Source organism: Marmota monax, unplaced genomic scaffold (assembly GCF_021218885.2).
Source record: "Marmota monax isolate L192 unplaced genomic scaffold, Marmota_monax_Labrador192_F-V1.1 WCK01_AAM20220418_F8-fsc00013, whole genome shotgun sequence".
NCBI lineage: Eukaryota > Metazoa > Chordata > Mammalia > Rodentia > Sciuridae > Marmota > Marmota monax.
In genome coordinates this window covers 27139235-27159022 of record NW_026692202.1, presented here as the reverse complement: position 1 = coordinate 27159022, position 19788 = coordinate 27139235, and positions in this window count along the sequence as shown.

The following is a 19788-nucleotide window of genomic DNA, read 5'->3' as shown; positions in this document are numbered from 1 at the left end:
GCTGGGAGGCCCCCAACCCCCGCAGTTGATAGTTGGGATCCTGAGACAAGATCTGAAATATTAACATGCCCTGTATTTGAGGCAGGAGGGCAGCGATTTTACCAAGTTTTAAATTTCAAAACAGTGAAGCAGCTAAAAGAGGCTGTAACAACCTATGGTCCTCAAGCACCCTTCACTGTAAGCATGGTCGAATCCATTAACAACTTGAACATGACGCCAGCAGATTGGGCTAATATGTGTAAAGCTGTGCTAAATGGAGGACAATACCTGTTATGGAAGGTTGCCAATGAGGAATTTTGCAAGGAGACGGCTAGGCGAAGTGCAGCAGCTGGTTATCCTCAGAGAAATCTAGATATGTTGTTAGGAAAGGGACCTTATGAGGATCAGCAGCAACAAATTGCATATGATCCTGGCGTATACGCACAAATTGCTGCAGATGCAATTAAGGCATGGAAGACTTTACAAGGACATGGAGGTTTACAAGGTCAATTATCTCAGGTAATACAAGGAGCTAATGAACCTTATGCTGAATTTGTAGATAGGCTTATTCAAACAGCTACCAGAGTTTTTGGGAATACAGAACAAGCAATGCCATTACTAAAACACCTGGCTTATGAGCAAGCGAATCGTTGGTGCAGAGATATCATTAGACCATGGAAACATGAAGATTTAAACACATATATTAAATTATGTAGAGACATTAATGAACAAGAGCAAGTCGTGGCAGCTGCAATAAAACAGGCTTTAGATGCCAGAGACATTAATGAACAAGGGCAAATTGTGCCAGCTGCAGTAAAACAGGCTTTAGATGCCAGGCCAAGAACATGCTACAATTGTGAACAAACAGGACATTTTAAAAGGAATTGCCCCATTGGAGGAGGGTTTAACAAAACTAGGTATCAAAGGAGTAGAATACCAGGTATTTGCCCACGATGCCATAGAGGGAGACATTGGGCTAATGAATGCCGTTCTCAAACCACCATAGAGGGTACTCCATTATCAAAAAACGAACAAGGACCAGGTGTTTATCCACGATATTGTGGAGAAAGGCATCGGGCTCCATTGCCAAAAAATGGACAGGGGGGCCCAATGCTCCGGGGCCCAAAACCACAAATATACGGAGCACTGGAGGAACCCAGCAACCCCATCAGGGTAGTGCCCAGGACACATTGTCCTTCAGATCCCTCATCAGACAAACCAGAGGGAGCGCAGGGTTGGACATCTGCGCCTCCGCCAGAGCAGTACTAACTCCAGAGATGGGAGTTCAAATCATTCCCACAGGGGTGAAAGGACCTCTTCCCAAAGGAACAGTAGGCTTATTATTGGGACGCAGCTCTTCTACTCTAAAAGGACTTATGATAAGTCCTGGGGTAATTGATCCCGATTATGAAGGTGAAATAAAAATTATAGCCAGTTCTCCAAAGGGTATATCAGTAATTTCACCAGGAGATAGAATAGCACACTTACTAATAATATACAGCCTACATGATAAATTTTCCAGTCGTACTGTAGAAAGAGGTTCCAAGGGATTAGGCTCCACAGGTGTAGATTGGGCTATGCTTTCTTTAAATTTAGATTCTCGCCCCATGCTAAAACTAAATATTCAAGGACATGAATTTAATGGGCTACTGGATACAGGTGCAGACCTTAGCATCATCTCTCGTCAAGAATGGCCAAAACATTGGCCATTACAACAAGCCACTCAAACGCTTCGAGGCCTAGGAGTGGCAACTAATCCCCATAGAAGTGCAATGGTATTAGATTGGAAGGATCCTGAAGGATGTGAAGGAACTATACAGCCATATGTATTGGATCATCTTCCCGTAAATTTATGGGGACGAGATGTCCTAGATCAATTAGGTTTGACATTAACAAATAACATCAACCAAAATGCACCCGCTATTATGACTAGACAAGGTTTTAGGAAAGGAAAAAGATTAGAAAAACAAGAACAAGGTATAGCAGCACCAATACAAATAGATCAAGGAACAGACAGACATGGGTTGGATTTTCAGAAAGGGCCACTGAGACAATAAAAATTACTTGGAAATCAGAAAGACCAGTATGGGTTCCTCAGTGGCCCCTGACTAAAGAAAAGATACAAGCAGCCCATGACCTGGTCAAACAACAATTAGCAGAAGGACATATACAACCTTCTGTATCTCCCCATAATACTCCCATTTTTGTCATCAAAAAGAAATCTGGTAAATGGAGATTATTGCAAGATTTAAGAGCCATTAATAATGAGATGGTTATTATGGGACCTGCTCAATCAGGGATTCCTCAGTTGTCTGCTTTGCCAAAAACCTGGTATGTTTTAGTTATAGATATTAAAGATTGTTTTTTTTTCAATTCCAATTCATCCTGAGGATAGTCCACGTTTTGCATTTACTATCCCTGCACTGAATCATGAAGGTCCTGATCAGAGATATGAATGGAAAGTACTCCCTCAAGGGATGGCTAACAGCCCAACTATGTGTCAAATTTATGTTAACAAAGTAATCCAGCCACTTAGAAATCAAAATCCTGAACTACAAATATTTCACTATATGGATGATGTATTATTAGCACACAAAGATAAAAACACATTGCTAGAATGTTATGCCACACTTACAAACTTATTAAAAAATTATAATCTAGAGATAGCAATAGATAAAGTACAATTAAATTTTCCAATTAATTATTTAGGAGTTCTATTATCCTCAACCATGGTCCATCCACCAAAAATTCAAATACGAGTAGATCAACTCAAATCACTTAATGACTTTCAAAAGTTATTAGGAGACATAAATTGGATAAGGCCTTATTTAGGTATACCAACAGGAGAGTTGGGACCTTTATTTGATATCCTAAAAGGTCCATCAGATCCAAATTCACCCCGCATGTTAACGCCTGAAGCAAGAAAGGCATTAAAAATCATTGAAACATATATGGAAAATATGCATTTGGATAGAATTGATATAAATTTGCCTTTATTATTTATTGTACTACCAACAAAAAATATTCCTACAGGAGTATTTTGGCAAGAAGGTCCATTATTATGGATACATTTATCTTATTCTCCTAACACTATTCTTACTAGGTATCCTGAGGCTGTAGGACAATTAATACTCAAAGGAATAAAAGCAGCAAAGGGAGTGTTTGGAATTTCTCCCAATAAAATTATTACTCCATATACTATGAATCAAATTGATGAGTTAGCTAATGAGTTAAATACTTGGGCAATAATCATGTGCAAATCTAATGTTTCATTTGATAACCACTTACCATCTAATCCTTTATTGTCTTTTTGGTCATTGCATCCTGTAATTTTTCCAAAAATGACAAGAAAAACACCTATCATGAATGCTTCAAATATATTCACTGATGGGTCAAATAATGGTACAGCAGCAGTAGTTACCCCTGATCAAACTTTTACATTTTTAGTACCCAAACAATCAGCTCAAAAGGTAGAGCTTAATGCAGTTTTACAAGCTTTTGTGATGTTTAAAGATTCTGTATTTAATTTATTTTCTGATAGTCAGTATGTAGTTAATGCTATAGTATCTCTTGAAGATGCTGGTAGGATTTCCCCTTCTTCTACTGTTTTCTCTTTGCTTTCCACTATACAAAGTCTAATCTGGGACAGAAAAGATCCATTCTTTATAGGACATATCAGGGCACATACAGGATTGCCTGGAGCCCTTAGTTTGGGCAATGATTTAGCAGATAAAACTACACATGACATACATATTTTCTCTACACTAGAAGAAGCTATAAATTTTCATAAAAAGTTCCATGTCAATGCTAATACTTTACAAAAGCGTTTTAAAATAACTAAGGAACAATCTAGACAAATAATAAAACAATGTCAAAATTGTGTGACCTTTTTACCACAAGTTAATCTTGGAGTCAATCCTAGAGGATTGATACCTAACCATATTTGGCAGATGGACGTCACACACTTGCCAGAATTTGGAAAATTAAAATATTTGCATGTTACAGTTGATACTTCTTCTGGATTTTTGATGGGCTCCCTTCATGCCGGAGAAAAAACTAAAGATGTTATAGCTCATTGCTTACAAAATTTTGCCACTGTGGGTGTTCCAAAACAGTTAAAAACAGATAATGCCCCTGGTTATACTTCTACCTCTTTTAAACAATTTTGCTCAACATTTGGCATTACTCATATAACAGGAATCCCATACAATCCACAGGGACAAGGCATAGTTGAAAGAGCTCATCAAACTATTAAAATGTACTTATTAAAGCAAAAAGAAGGAATTGGGAAGGGGTATATATTCCCCAAAGATAAACTTAAAATAACCCTTTTTACTCTAAACTTTTTAAATTTGGATTCATCAGGACTTAGTGCTGCGGAAAGGCATATGTGTCCAAAAAATGTACATAAGCCCAAGGTACTTTGGAAGGATATTCTAACAGGACAATGGAAAGGTCCTGACCCAGTAATTGTCTGGAGTCGGGGGTCTGTTTGTGTGTTTCCACAGGGAGAACAGCAGCCGATTTGGATTCCAGAGAGATTAACCAAGGTCCTGACCCAGTGATTGTCTGGAGTCGGGGGTCTGTTTATGTGTTTCCACAGGGAGAACAGCAGCCGATTTGGATTCCAGAAAGATTAACTAAAGTGATTTCTACAGACCAAAAAGAAGATGATTTGGCTCAAATCCATAACAACTGATATCCAAAACTCCAGTTTGGCTATTCTTACATCTGCAACAGAACCAGGATGCTTTTTTCAATATCTATTTTATTATTGCCCTTTGCCATATCATGAAGTTCTATTTTGTTTTTTGAGCTCATACAGACCTAGGTTAATATTTTGCTGATCAGTTCTATTTTTTGACTATAGAGTTTTTAAACATTGCAATGGAGATTTCACCTGTAAAAAGTTATAAGGCCTTTACTATAATGTTATGTGTTGTATGTATTATATTATGTGTGCACACTTGTGTTTTGTGTTATATGTTTGAATGTACGTATGTCCATATATCATATATGATGAGCGCTCATGATAAAATGGATCCAAATATTTTTTTTTCACGTGATTTATATGGTTTAATTTAAATTGGGTAAACAACTGTTGAGGATTGTTTTAATATGTAAACAAAAAAGAAGGTTAACAGATCTGTTTGTTTACTTTCACCTTTCCTTTTCATTATATTTAATAATTCTCTTAAAGATAATGTAAATTGTTAAGAAAATTGTTTTCTTTTAGTGCCTTCTGTAATGTTACATAATTTTTTCTTTAGCCATTATTGCCAGAATTCCTATCTTCATCCCAGTGCCGGTGAAGACAATGTAAATTGTTAAGAAAATTGTTTTCTTTTAGTGCCTTCTGTAATGTTACACAATTTTTTCTTTAGCCATTATTGCCAGAATTACTATCTTCATCCCAGTGCTAGTGAAGTCAAAGATAAAACCAATCTACAGCTTCTACAATAGCCATCACTGAACTGCTTGCAGAACTTGCCTGGACACATTGTGAGCTCACCTGTATGCATTGTGAACTATCTGTTGGTACAGCAAATTGTGGTAGTGCTGGAGTATTTTTTCTGATGGTGTCACCGGTGGTACAATTTTTCAAAGGAGCCCTCAATTGGCTTAATGTCATGGCATTTTGCATCCTCCTCTACTAGTGATGGTCTAAAATTTGGGGGCCAACAGAGGTGAGGCAAAGAACCTCACCCCCCCACAGGTGCAAAGGCCTATCCACAAGTATGGCTGTATGCTGGACCGGTAGTCAGTGATGGGTATGATCCAATTGCAGTGGTACCAACCTAAGACAGGAGGCTGACGCCTAGAGGTCAGTTCATCCGATGACGGGTAAGGACCATATGTTGAATTGGACTGCCTAACAGGCACGGTCCCTAAGCCACATGCTTGTTGTTTAAACAGAGAGGGGGAGATGTTGAGAGCCACAGCCAAAGGGGCCCCAGCAAACTTCCAGCTGCCAGCAAACTTCCAGCTGCTGGCTGATGATTGGCTCACAGCGGCCCCAGCAACATCTAGCTGATTGGCTCCTCGGCCCCAGCAACATCTAGCTGATTGGCTCCTCTGCAGTGATGCTCATTGGGCTGTTTCCCTGCCCTTTCAGACCACGGAGCTGCTCATTGGGGGACTTTTTTGGCTCCACCCACGTGACCCAGCCAATCGGCCTCAAGAGCAGGAGGATTGTGGGAGGTGGAGAGAAGCTTGTAGGGGAGAGAGAGGCTTGTGGAAAGCCGGTGGTGGCAGTTGAGGCTCTGAGGGTTTTTCCTGAGAGGCTGTTTTGTTTGGCGTGTGTGGTTCTAAAAATAAAGTTAGTTTCTTTTGACAAGTGGCTCCTGATTGTGCCCAGCCAGACTGCGGCAACTTTTCAAGCTACTTCAGGAAATAGAAAAGGAGGGAGAACTTCCAAATTCATTCTATGAGGCCAACATCACCCTGATACCTAAACCAGACAACGAAACTTCAAAGAAAGAAAACTACAGACCAATATCTCTAATGAACCTAGATGCAAAAATCCTCAATAAAATTCTGGCGAATCGGATACAAAGACATATCAAAAAAATTGTGCACCATGATCAAGTAGGATTCCTCCCTGGGATGCAAGGCTGGTTCAATATACGGAAATCAATAAATGTTATTCACCACATCAATAGACTTAAAAATAAGAACCATATGATCATCTCGATAGATGCGGAAAAAGCATTCGACAAAGTACAGCATCCCTTTATGTTCAAAACTCTAGAAAAACTAGGGATAACAGGAACACACCTCAATATTGTAAAAGCAATCTATGCTAAGCCTCAGGCTAGCATCATTCTGAATGGAGAAAAACTGAAGGCATTCCCTCTAAAATCTGGAACAAGTCAGGGATGCCCTCTCTCTCCACTTCTGTTCAGCATAGTTCTCGAAACACTGGCCAGAGCAATTAGACAGACGAAAGAAATTAAAGGCCTAAAAATAGGAAAAGAAGAACTTAAATTATCACTATTTGCAGATGATATGATTCTATACCTAGCAGACCCAAAAGGCTCTACAAAGAAACTATTAGAGCTAATAAATGAATTCAGCAAACTGGCAGGATATAAAATCAACATGCATAAATCAAAGGCATTCCTGTATATCAGCGACAAATCCTCTGAAATGGAAATGAGGACAACCACTCCATTCACAATATCTTCAAAAAAAATAAAATACTTGGGAATCAACCTAACAAAAGAGGTGAAAGACTTATACAATGAAAACTACAAAACCCTAAAGAGAGAAATAGAAGAAGATCTTAGAAGATGGAAAAATATACCCTGTTCATGGATAGGCAGAACTAACATCATCAAAATGGCGATATTACCAAAAGTTCTCTATAGGTTTAATGCAATGCCAATCAAAATCCCAACGGCATTTCTTGTAGAAATAGAGAAAGCAATCATGAAATTCATATGGAAAAATAAAAGACCCAGAATAGCAAAAACAATGCTAAGCAGGAAGTGTGAATCAGGTGGTATAGCGATACCAGACTTCAAACTATACTACAGAACAATAGTAACAAAAACAGCATGGTACCTGTACCAAAACAGGTGGGTGGACCAATGGTACAGAATAGAGGACACAGAAACCAATCCACAAAACTACAACTATCTTATATTTGATAAAGGGGCTAAAAGCATGCAATGGAGGAAGGATAGCATCTTCAACAAATGGTGCTGGGAAAACTGGAAATCCATATGCAACAAAATGAAACTGAATCCCTTTCTCTCGCCATGCACAAAAGTGAATTCAAAATGGATCAAGGAGCTTGATATCAAATCAGAGACGCACCGTCTGATAGAAGAAAAAGTTGGCTACGATCTTCATTCGGTGGGGTCGGGCTCCAAATTCCTCAATAGGACACCCATAGCACAAAAGTTAATAACTAGAATCAACAAATGGGACTTACTCAAACTAAAAAGTTTTTTCTCAGCAAAAGAAACAATAAGAGAGGTAAATAGGGAGCCTACACCCTGGGAACAAATCTTTACGCCTCACACTTCAGATAGAGCCCTAATATCCAGAGTATACAAAGAACTCAAAAAATTAGACAGTAAGAGAACAAACAACCCAATCAACAAATGGGCCAAGGACCTGAACAGACACTTCTCAGAGGAGGACATACAGTCAATCAACAAGTACATGAAAAAATGCTCACCATCTCTAGCAGTCAGAGAAATGCAAATCAAAACCACCCTAAGATACCATCTCACTCCAGTAAGTTTGGCAGCCATTATGAAGTCAAACAACAACAAGTGCTGGCGAGGATGTGGGGAAAAGGGTACACTTGTACATTGCTGGTGGGACTGCAAATTGGTGCAGCCAATTTGGAAAGCAGTATGGAGATTTCTTGGAAAGCTGGGAATGGAACCACCATTTGACCCAGCTATTCCCCTTCTTGGTCTATTCCCTAAAGACCTAAAAAGAGCATGCTACAGGGACACTGCTACATCGATGTTCATAGCAGCACAGTTCACAATAGCAAGACTGTGGAACCAACCTAGATGCCCTTCAATAGACAAATGGATAAAAAAAATGTGGCATTTATACACAATGCAGTATTACTCTGCATTAAAAAATGACAAAATCATAGAATTTACAGGGAAATGGATGGCATTAGAGCAGATTATGCTAAGTGAAGCTAGCCAATCCCTAAAAAACAAATGCCAAATGTCTTCTTTGATATAAGGAGAGTAACTAAGATCAGAGTAAGGACGAAGAGCAGGAGAAGAAGATTACCATTTAACAGGGATGAGAGGTGGGAGGGAAAGGGAGAGAGAAGGGAAATTGCATGGAAATGGAAGGAGACCCTCAGGGTTATACAGTGGAGGGGGTAGAGAGAGAGGAGGGGAGGGGAGGGGAGAGGTGGGGAGCGGGGAGGGTGGAGGATGGGAAAGGCAGCAGAGCACAACAGACACTAGTATGGCAATATGTAAATCAATGGATGTGTAACTGATGTGATTCTGCAATCTGTGTATGGGGTGAAGGTGGAAGTTCATAACCCACTTGAATCAAAGTGTGGAATATGATATGTCAAGAAATTTGTAATGTTTTGAACAACCCACAATAAAAAATTAAAAATAAAAAACAAAACAAAACAAAACAAAACAAAGAAAAAAAAAAAGAACATGTGTCGGAGGATTGGGCTGTAGCTCTGTGGTGAACAGCTGTCCCAGCACGGGTGAGTCCTTGGGTTCCATCCCCAGCTTGGAGTGGGTTAATGTGGAGAGAATGCAAAAGTACATTTTCAAGGTTATAATTTCTGTTGGCAAGCTTACTTTTCTAAGTTTAGTTTATGAAGTACAAATATGAATTTAGGTAGGTGACCTAAATTCTTGGAGCTGTAGTTTTATTCATGTATTTTTAAAAATTCATTTATGTTTCAGGAAGTGATAAAAATGTCATGAAATCATACAATGAGAATTAGTGGTACAATTTCTAAAAGATTTGAACTACTTAGGTCTCTGCCCTCTACCTTAGAGCAGGTATACAACTACATTCAATCTAAACTGATCTTAAATCTAAAACTGATTTTTAGGTGAAAAACAACTAAAAATTGGTAAAAAGAAACACTTTGGTGTTTATTATAAATAACATAATAAATAATATGTCAAAAGATATGTAATGTATAACAACAAATTATATTATCACAATACATAGTAATTATTCTCATAGATTATTATCTTAATCATGAATTAAAAATAGATATATATAATAAATACTGGGTCCCCATCACCATTATCTGTCATTATCTCTGTGTACAACTGCGGAAATAGCATTGGCCATCTGACCCTCACCCTTCTTTCAGGAGAAACATTAAGCCAGCCTATGTTGGGTTATGTTGTTGTAACAAATGTCAGTTGCTTAATCAAGCTGTCCTTTGTTTTTAACATCACAAGATATTGTGAAACAGATATCTAAACACAGATTTCAAGTTGTAATAGCAGAGGAGGAGAGAACTAGAGGGTCATTTAGCCTGGAAGTAGGACATAACCCTTTTACACATTTTCTCATTGTCTAGAACTAGTTACAAGGCTCCTCCTACCTTCAAAGAGAGTGGGAGAGAGATATGGCCATTCAGTGGCATATCTCTGGTACAGGTGAGTGTATGACAAATATAACTCAACCTAGATCTGAATTATTGCCATTGTTTATACCTGGAAAAAAACCAAAAAAGGCTCAGGAAAGAAGTGTTGTTTGTTGCTGAATCTTCTAGAATGAACAGTCTCTGGAGAAGCAGTGCTGGGAATGGTAAAGAACCCCGTGGATAAATTAATAGCACAAAAATAATAAAGTACTGAATGTGACAGAGATCAGTTTTGCTAGAAATCATGCAAAATTGTGAAAATAAAGGTTGAAAAGCATTCACTAGTCAACTTGTAGAGAGACACACAAATCATGATAAGGGGCTTATACTATAGATGAACTTAGTAAAAAGTATTTGAAACTTAAATTGTTGTTTTGGGATAGGAAGGGATACTCTAACCATGTCATACTACGGATTATTCTCTGAACCAGAAAAGTAAAGTAAGACCAGGAAAGTAAAGAGATTTTCCAATGGTTGTATGGCTAAAAAGATCAGGGATTAAAATCTATGCTTTATGATCCCAAATTTGGATTTTATACTGCTACCTTATGATTATAATATGATTTTTGAAGATTAAACTGGTGCACAAAATGCATGAGATGGGGGGGAGGCCAGAGATGGGAAGATTATTTTACATAATTTTATACACTTATTTTTTAATGAAAAAGAAAGTTTCCTGAACTAGACTAATTATCAAGAGGAATGAAGAATTATATGATTGAATCAGAGAGTTCTTTCTCTTTGCTTCATGATTTTGTATTCAGTATAGGAACTCTGGTTAAGTTTGTATCCCTACTGTGGTGAGATTGGGAGGAAGAATATGAACATGGGGCTTAACCTTACAGTCTTTTTTTCCCCACTGTGGTGGTACAACTCCTCTTTGATTAGGTGGGTAAGTTGAATTCTGCATAAGGGAGGAAAATGTTTGCATGTTTATGTAGCCATGGATTTAAGCAACATTTTCAAATTCAAGATTATCAGTAAAACAAAACAAAACTTTGATTGTCATTTGTTCCCCCACCTCATCCCTTCCCCCTTTTCCACACCTCCCCCCATCCTAGATCTTAATTGATCTAAACTCAGGAGAAGAAAGAGTGGTTATTTATTATCCCCTTTAAACTGAAACAGAAGGAGTAAAGTTTGTAAAAAGAGAATTTTAGAATGGAGAAGACCTCAGAAATCATCCAGGTGAACACCTTCTTATATATAACTCAAACCTAGTTCTGAAAAAAAAAAGCAAAGGAACTGAGTCCCTAAAAGTCTGACATACCTGAGGTCATGGTTGCAGTTGAGTGTTGAATTTAGTTTAGAGATCTTTATTCTACTTGATTATGGATTAGACATCCTGGGAAAATAGCAAACTATAAAGAGGAATAAGAATCTAACTGTGTGGGCAGCAAGGAAATGGAAGTTTAGTCCCACAGCTATGTAGTTAAAAGATTTTTTTTTCCATTATGGAAGTTTATATGTTTTTGGTAACTTATACTAAATGCCTTACTGACTCAATTATTCTTTCCACTTTTGTGGCATGTATTAAAAGTCCATTCCTTTTTATACATCATGAAAACAAGTTCTGACAAAATATAAGAATACAGAAAATATAAGTAAACACATATGGCACATATAGAAAATATAGGCAAATATTCATGGTTTTATTGTTTACAATTAAAACTTTAATCCAATTGGAATTTTGGTACATAGTATGAGGTAGGTTTTTACATTTTTATTACAAAATATTTGGTAGAGATTCAAGAAATTGCATTAGAGAAAGCCTGCTTTTCCAGATTTTCTGTGGCTCAAGATTCAAGCTGCAGGAGGTATTGTTTTTCAGCAAGATGCTGGTAATCTATAGGGACAATATAATTTCACAGGGTAAGAAACTGCTACTGAACTAAATCCAGCCAAAAGACAGCACATCTTGTTCTATATGCAAATTAATGGCACTCAAACTTCAAGTATATTTTAATACAAAGAATAGAAGAGGCAAAAACCCAAACAAAGAACCAAGCCCCAAGTAGAAACAGCTAGGGGTGGGTCCTCAGGTCCCACTTAGAAAAATCTACTCCGGTAAAAACAGAGAGAATTAACACAAAGACGGTGGATACCACACCCCCACGAGGGGGACTCTATCTAGATCACTCCAGGACACTTTGGTAAAAAGAAGGCTGTGACTTAAAATGGCCCACACATAAGAGGGGAAGAGAAATGCATCCCAATAAATGTATGAAACTCCAAAGATATTGAAGTGAATGAAATATCAGATAAGGATTCCAAAATAATCATTATAAAAACAATCAATGAATTCCAAGATAATCCAGAAAAACAATTGAATGAATTAAGGAAATTAGTAAGGATAAAAATGAGAAATTCAATAATGAGATAGAGATATTGAAAAAGAACCAAGCAGAACTCCTGGAAATAAAAAACACAATAAATTATATAAAATATTTGGTTGAAAGTGTCTCTCATAGAGTAGACCACACTGAAGACACAGTCTTAGAGCTTGGAGACCAAGTGGCCAGTCTTGAACATTCAGACAATATTAAAGAAAAGGAAACAAAAAACCATAAAGAGAATATCCAAGAACTCTGGGATCACATTAAGAGATTAAATTTAAGAATCATTTGAATTGAAGAGGGTCATGAGAGGCAGGCTAATGAGGGAAATAATAACAGAAAAATTTCCAAGTCTTGAGATTGAAATGAACATCCAGATGCAGGAGACACTCAGAACTCCACATAGACAAAATTTTAAAAAAGAGCCCCTCTATGACACATTGTAATTAAAAATGCCTAACATACAGAACAAGAATAGAATTTTTAAAGCCTTGAGAGAAAAATATAAGGTCACATTTAAAGGCAAGCCAAACAGATTTACTTCTGATTTCTCAGCACAAACTCTAAAAGCCAGGAGGACTTGGGATGATTTGTTCCAACTCCTGAAATAAAATAACTGTCAACCAAGATTACATTGTCCAACAAAACTATCCAGGCAAAAATTAAAAAGGAAATAATAGCTTTCCAAGATAAGCAGAAACTAAAAGAAGTCATGACAACTGAGCCAGCACTACAGAAAGTACTTAAGGAAATACTCCACACAGAAGATACAGAAACAACCTCCAGAGCTCACAAATGAACAAATATCATTTGAAGAGTATCTAAGCAAATAAGAAACAGAACCACATTAAACATTATAAATAATAAAATGACAAGATTTAATAACCATCTGTCTATAATAACATTGAGTGTCAGTGGTCTCAATTGTCCAATTAAAAGACATAGGTTGGCAGAATGAATTAAAAAGCAAGATTCAACTATATGTTGTTTTCAAGAGACTTACCTTATGTAGTCAAAGACAGCCACAGGATGAAAGTAAAATGATTAAAATTGATATACATATGAATGGGGCCCTAAAACAAGTAGGAGTAGCTACTCTTATATTTGAAAAAGCAGACTTGAAGCCAAAATTAATCAGAAGATACAAAGAAGATCACTTCACACTGGTAAAGGGAACAATTCAGTAAGATGATACAATGACAATAAATATTTATGTTCCAAATGTTGGTGCATCTAATTACATAAAAGAGATAGTACTTGGATTAAAGCCTGAGATACACTCTGGTACAATAATACTGGATGATTTTAAAATACTTCTCTGACCAATAGATAGGTTGTCCAGACATAAATCCAGTAAAGACTCTTTGGATCTATAAAATCAATTTAATTATAAATCAAATGGATTTAAGAGACATATAAATAATTTTTTTTATTCTACACAACTGAATACACTTTCTACCGAGTGGATCATAGAACTTTTTCCAAAATAGACCATATTTAGTCCCTAAAGCAACTCTTAACAGATACAAAAAAAATAATAAATTTTCTTGCATCTTATCAGTTCATAATGAAATGATATTACCCTTAAACTCTATAAAGATGTGGAACAAGACAGGGATGCCCTCTGTCTCCACTTCTGTTCAGCATAGTTCTCGAAACACTAGCCAGAGCAATTAGACAGACGAAAGAAATTAAAGGCATCAAAATAGGAAAAGAAGAACTTAAATTATCACTATTTGCAGATGACACGATTCTATACCTAGCAGACCCAAAAGGGTCTACAAAGAAACTATTAGAGCTAATAAATGAATTCAGCAAAGTGGCAGGATATAAAATCAACACGCATAAATCAAAGGCATTCCTGTATGTCAGCGACAAATCCTCTGAAACGGAAATGAGGACAACCACTCCATTCACAATATCTTCAAAAAAAATAAAATACTTGGGAATCAACCTAACAAAAGAGGTGAAAGATTTATACAATGAAAACTACAGAACCCTAAAGAGAGAAATAGAAGAAGATCTTAGAAGATGGAAGAATATACCCTGTTCATGGATAGGCAGAACTAACATCATCAAAATGGCGATATTACCAAAAGTTCTCTATAGGTTTAATGCAATGCCAATCAAAATCCCAACGGCATTTCTTGTAGAAATAGAGAAAGCAATCATGAAATTCATATGGAAAAATAAAAGACCCAGAATAGCAAAAACAATGCTAAGCAGGAAGTGTGAATCAGGCGGTATAGCGATACCAGACTTCAAACTATACTACAGAACAATAGTAACAAAAACAGCATGGTACCTGTACCAAAACAGGTGGGTGGACCAATGGTACAGAATAGAGGACACAGAAACTGATCCACAAAACTACAACTACCTTATATTTGATAAAGGGGCTAATAGCATGCAATGGAGGAAGGATAGCATCTTCGACAAATGGTGCTGGGAAAACTGGAAATCCATATGCAACAAAATGAAACTGAATCCCTTTCTCTCGCCATGCACAAAAGTGAATTCAAAATGGATCAAGGAGCTTGATATCAAATCAGAGACACGCCGTCTGATAGAAGAAAAAGTTGGCTATGATCTACAGTCAGTGGGGTCGGGCTCCAAATTCCTCAATAGGACACCCATAGCACAAAAGTTAATAACTAGAATCAACAAATGGGACTTACTCAAACTAAAAAGTTTTTTCTCAGCAAGAGAAACAATAAGAGAGGTAAATAGAGAGCCTACATCCTGGGAACAAATTTTTACGCCTCACACTTCAGATAGAGCCCTAATATCCAGAGTATACAAAGAACTCAAAAAATTAGACAGTAAGAGAACAAACAACCCAATCAACAAATGGGCCAAGGACCTGAACAGACACTTCTCAGAGGAGGACATACAGTCAATCAACAAGTACATGAAAAAATGCTCACCATCTCTAGCAGTCAGAGAAATGCAAATCAAAACCACCCTAAGATACCATCTCACTCCAGTAAGTTTGGCAGCCATTATGAAGTCAAACAACAACAAGTGCTGGCGAGGATGTGGGGAAAAGGGTACACTTGTACATTGCTGGTGGGACTGCAGATTGGTGCAGCCAATTTGGAAAGCAGTATGGAGATTTCTTGGAAAGCTGGGAATGGAACCACCATTTGACCCAGCTATTCCCCTTCTTGGTCTATTCCCTAAAGACCTAAAAAGAGCATGCTACAGGGACACTGCTACATCGATGTTCATAGCAGCACAATTCACAGTAGCAAGACTGTGGAACCAACCTAGATGCCCTTCAATAGATGAATGGATAAAAAAATGTGGCATTTATACACAATGGAGTATTACTCTGCATAAAAAAATGACAAAATCATAGAATTTACAGGGAAATGGATGGCATTAGAGCAGATTATGCTAAGTGAATCTAGCCAATCCCTAAAAAACAAATGCCAAATGTCTTCTTTGATATAAGGAGAGTAACTAAGAACAGAGTAGGGTTGAAGAGCAGGAGAAGAAGATTAACATTAAACAGGGATGAGAGGTGGGAGGGAAAGGGAGAGAGAAGGGAAATTGCATGGAAATGGAAGGAGACCCTCAGGGTTATACAAAAGTACATACAAGAGGAAATGAGGGGAAAGGGAAAAATAATACAAGGGGGACAAATGAATGCCAGTAGAGGGGGCAGAGAGAGAAGAGGGGAGGGGAGGGGAGGGGAGGGGGGATTGTAGAGGATAGGAAAGGCAGCAGAACACAACAGACACTAGTATGGCAATATGTAAATCAATGGATGTGTAACTGATGTGATTCTGCAATCTGTATATGGGGTAAAAATGGGAGCTCATAACCCACTTGAATCAAAGTGTGAAATATGATATATCAAGAACTATGTAATGTTTTGAACAGCCAACAATAAAAAATTAAAAAAAAACATTTTGCATTATTAAGCTTTCACTTAAAATTTCTTTACAGTTATATCTGCTAAATTCAGTACTGTACATCACATCCAATCTTAAAGCATACTAGATTTGGAGATTTTCTTATATTTTTCTTGGAAAAAAAGTTACTTTAGCTATTTCCTTCTCATACTTCTTAGAGGAATTTAAGATCAAGGATACCATGCAACACAGCAGTGTAATAATTTTTAGAAGACATTTCTGTCACATCTTGTTTAAATCCATTTATTTTTGCCCTAAGCTTCAGTTTTCTCATCCATAAACTGGAGTTAATACCTATTTCCTAGAAGAGATGAGGATGAAATAAAATAACATGTAATGTGAGCCTTAGCTGTTTTATTCCTCATGTAGGCAAAGGCTGACAGCCTGAACCCCTGAAAGGGAATTGCTGCCAGAAGGTGAATTCATGAACAGGCACTTTGAAATGTGTACATTGACTTAGAAAATTCAGTACTCAAATTTTGTATAAAAATTATTGTATGATCATATTCTGAAGAGCATTATAAAGTGCTAATAATTTTTATTATCTCATGCCACCTGGTGATTTTCCAAGTTACTACAACACATCATTGTCAATTTTTAATAAAAATAATCATAGTTAATATTTGTTAGACTTTCTCTTTCTGAGCCAAAAATATGTAAATCGTTACATGTTAATTAGTTAATTATTATTTATCAACTCGTATTACCAATAATTTTTATGTAGTATGGTTTTATCATTATGACATCTCTGTAGATAATTCTTTATGTTCTCCCTATGAGACTCAGAAAGGTTAAATGATATATCTAAAGTCACACAGCCAGAGATAGAGGGAATGCCTTTTAAAACAATTACCTCTCTCACTGCCTCTAAAGTATATAATAGTTAATTTAACTTAATTGATTTGTGTAGCAATTTTTCTTTTATACAATATGATGTTCCTTCCAATGTAACAATCTTATTAATAATCTTGTAAAATGGTTTCTTTCTTTGGGTTTAACTGAATAATCTGCTTAATTTCTCCAATAGTTTTTTTTTAAATTTTTTTTTAATACTGTGGTACTCAACCACTGAGCCACATTCCCAGCCCTGTTTTGTATTTTATTAGAGACAAGGTCTCACTGAGTTGCTCAGTGCCTCGCCATTGCTGGCTGGCTTTGAACTCGCAAACCTCCTGTCTCAGCCTCCCATGCTGCTGGAATTACAGTGATGCACCACGCTCCCAGTTCTCTAATAGCTTTTTATCTGTATCTCTTTGAAAGGTGTTTAGCAGTTGCTGTAAGGATTCAGTATTCATTCTTAACATATAACTATCGACTTTGATTTAATATCACACCATGTCATACAAACTGAGAACCTTGACCAATATAATTCCATGTACACCCTGTCCTTCATACAATTATCAGATATTTTACATCTTAATATACTACAAACCCCATAATATGTTTTTTTTTACATGATTTTGATTCTTTTTTTTATTGGTTGTTCAAAACATTACAAAGCTCATGACATATCATCTTTCACACATTTGACTCAAGTGGGTTATGAACTCCCATTTTTACCCCAAATACAAATTGCAGAATCACATCGGTTACACATTCACATTTTTACAAAATGGCATATCAGTGACTGTTGTATTCTGCTACCTTTCCTATCCCCTACTATCCCCCCTCCCCTCCCCTCCCATCATCCCTCTCTACCTCATCTGGTGTTGTTCAATTCTCTCCCTTGTTTCCCCCCCCTTTCCCCTCACAACCTCTTATATGTAATTTTGTGTAATATTGAGGGTCTCCTACCATTCATTTTCATACGATTTCCCTTCTGTCTCCCTTTCTCTCCCCCCACTCGTCTCTGTTTAATGTTAATCTTTTCCTCATGCTCTTCCTCCCTGTTCTGTTCTTAGTTGCTCTCTTTATATCAAGAAAGACATTTGGCATTTGTTTTTAAAGGATTGGCTAGCTTCGCTTAGCACAATCTGCTCTAATGCCATCCATTTCCCTGTAAATTCCATGATTTTGTCATTTTTTAGTGCTGCGTAATACTCCACTGTGTATAAATGCCACATTTTTTTAATCCATTCATCTATTGAAAGGCATCTTTGTTGCTTCCACACTCTAGCTATTGTGAATTGTGCTGCTATGATCATTGATGTGGCAGTATGTGGTGAGCCGCTTCTGCCGTTTCTGCAGACTATGGTCACCATTACAAGATGGCGCTGGCTCCGCTGTGGTCTGTGACAAACAACTCCTTATTTGGGAGAGTTGGTGCATGGTTTTTCACCACCCTATGAGAAAGCTCCACGTGGCAGCTTCGCATTGGGGCTTGAGATGCTTTATTAAGGCTGGGAGGGGCATCCGGGAGAGAGAAGAAGAAATATCAAGGGCCTGAATAAACTGCTGAAAGAAGATTCCCGAGTTGCGTCTTCCTTGCGGGCAAGGGGTCGCGACAAGTGGTGCCGAGACCCGGGAACCAGAACTTTCAGCAGTCAGGGGTGGTGCACCGGTTAGTCCCAGGTAAGTGGGATCCGCGACCAAAGCGGGGTTAGTCCCAATAAGTGGGATCCACTATCAAAGCGGGGTTAGTCCCAGGTAAGTGGGATCCACGACCAAAGCGGGGCAGCTCCTCTGTAAAGAAAGAGAGAGCATTACATTTTATTGCAGCTGTACTGTGTACTTTCGCTTCTACTTTCGCTTTTGTTTTCTGTGTTTCTTTTGTTGTGTCATTTTGCTTTTGCTTTTTGTGCTTCTTTTGTTGTTGTGACGACAGGGACGCTCCCCTGTAAAAGGAAGAGAGCGGGGACTTTTGTACTTTCACTTTCTTTATAGCTCTAAAAACATTATGGGTGTTGCTTCTTCAAGCCCAATTTTGTTGGCCCTAGATGGGTTGTTACATTCAAAAGGACTTAAGATAAAGCAGAGTACTTTGCAGATGTTTTTAAGAGAAGCTGATATAGCGGCTCCTTGGTTTGCTTTTTCAGGGAGTCTTACGGTTCCCAGCTGGGACAAATTAGGGAAAGATCTAGATTTCGCTCATGAGCAAGGTACCTTGCAGGGTGGCTTTATACCACTTTGGAAGTTAGTTAGAGGATGTATAACAGATGGTAAATGCCAGGAAGCTGTGAGTGAGGGTCAAGCTATTCTTGAGCAACTGCATGAGGAAAAATCTGAAGGATCATGTAGTGAAGTGGCAGAGAGTATTAAAAGTAACAGTAGTGAGAAGGCAAAAGAGCCTGAAGATAAAAATAGGAGAAGGCTCTACCCAGACTTGACCGAATTAAAAACGCCTGAGAACACAAGCGACTCAGAGAGTTCTGAGGACCTTGATATATTGTTACAACAACTACATAAGATAAAAATGAAAAAGAAGAAAAAGGAGACACAGGGCACGCAGGCCTACTGTAAGAAGGGGAAGGGAGTTAACATCGGTCAACAAAACTCT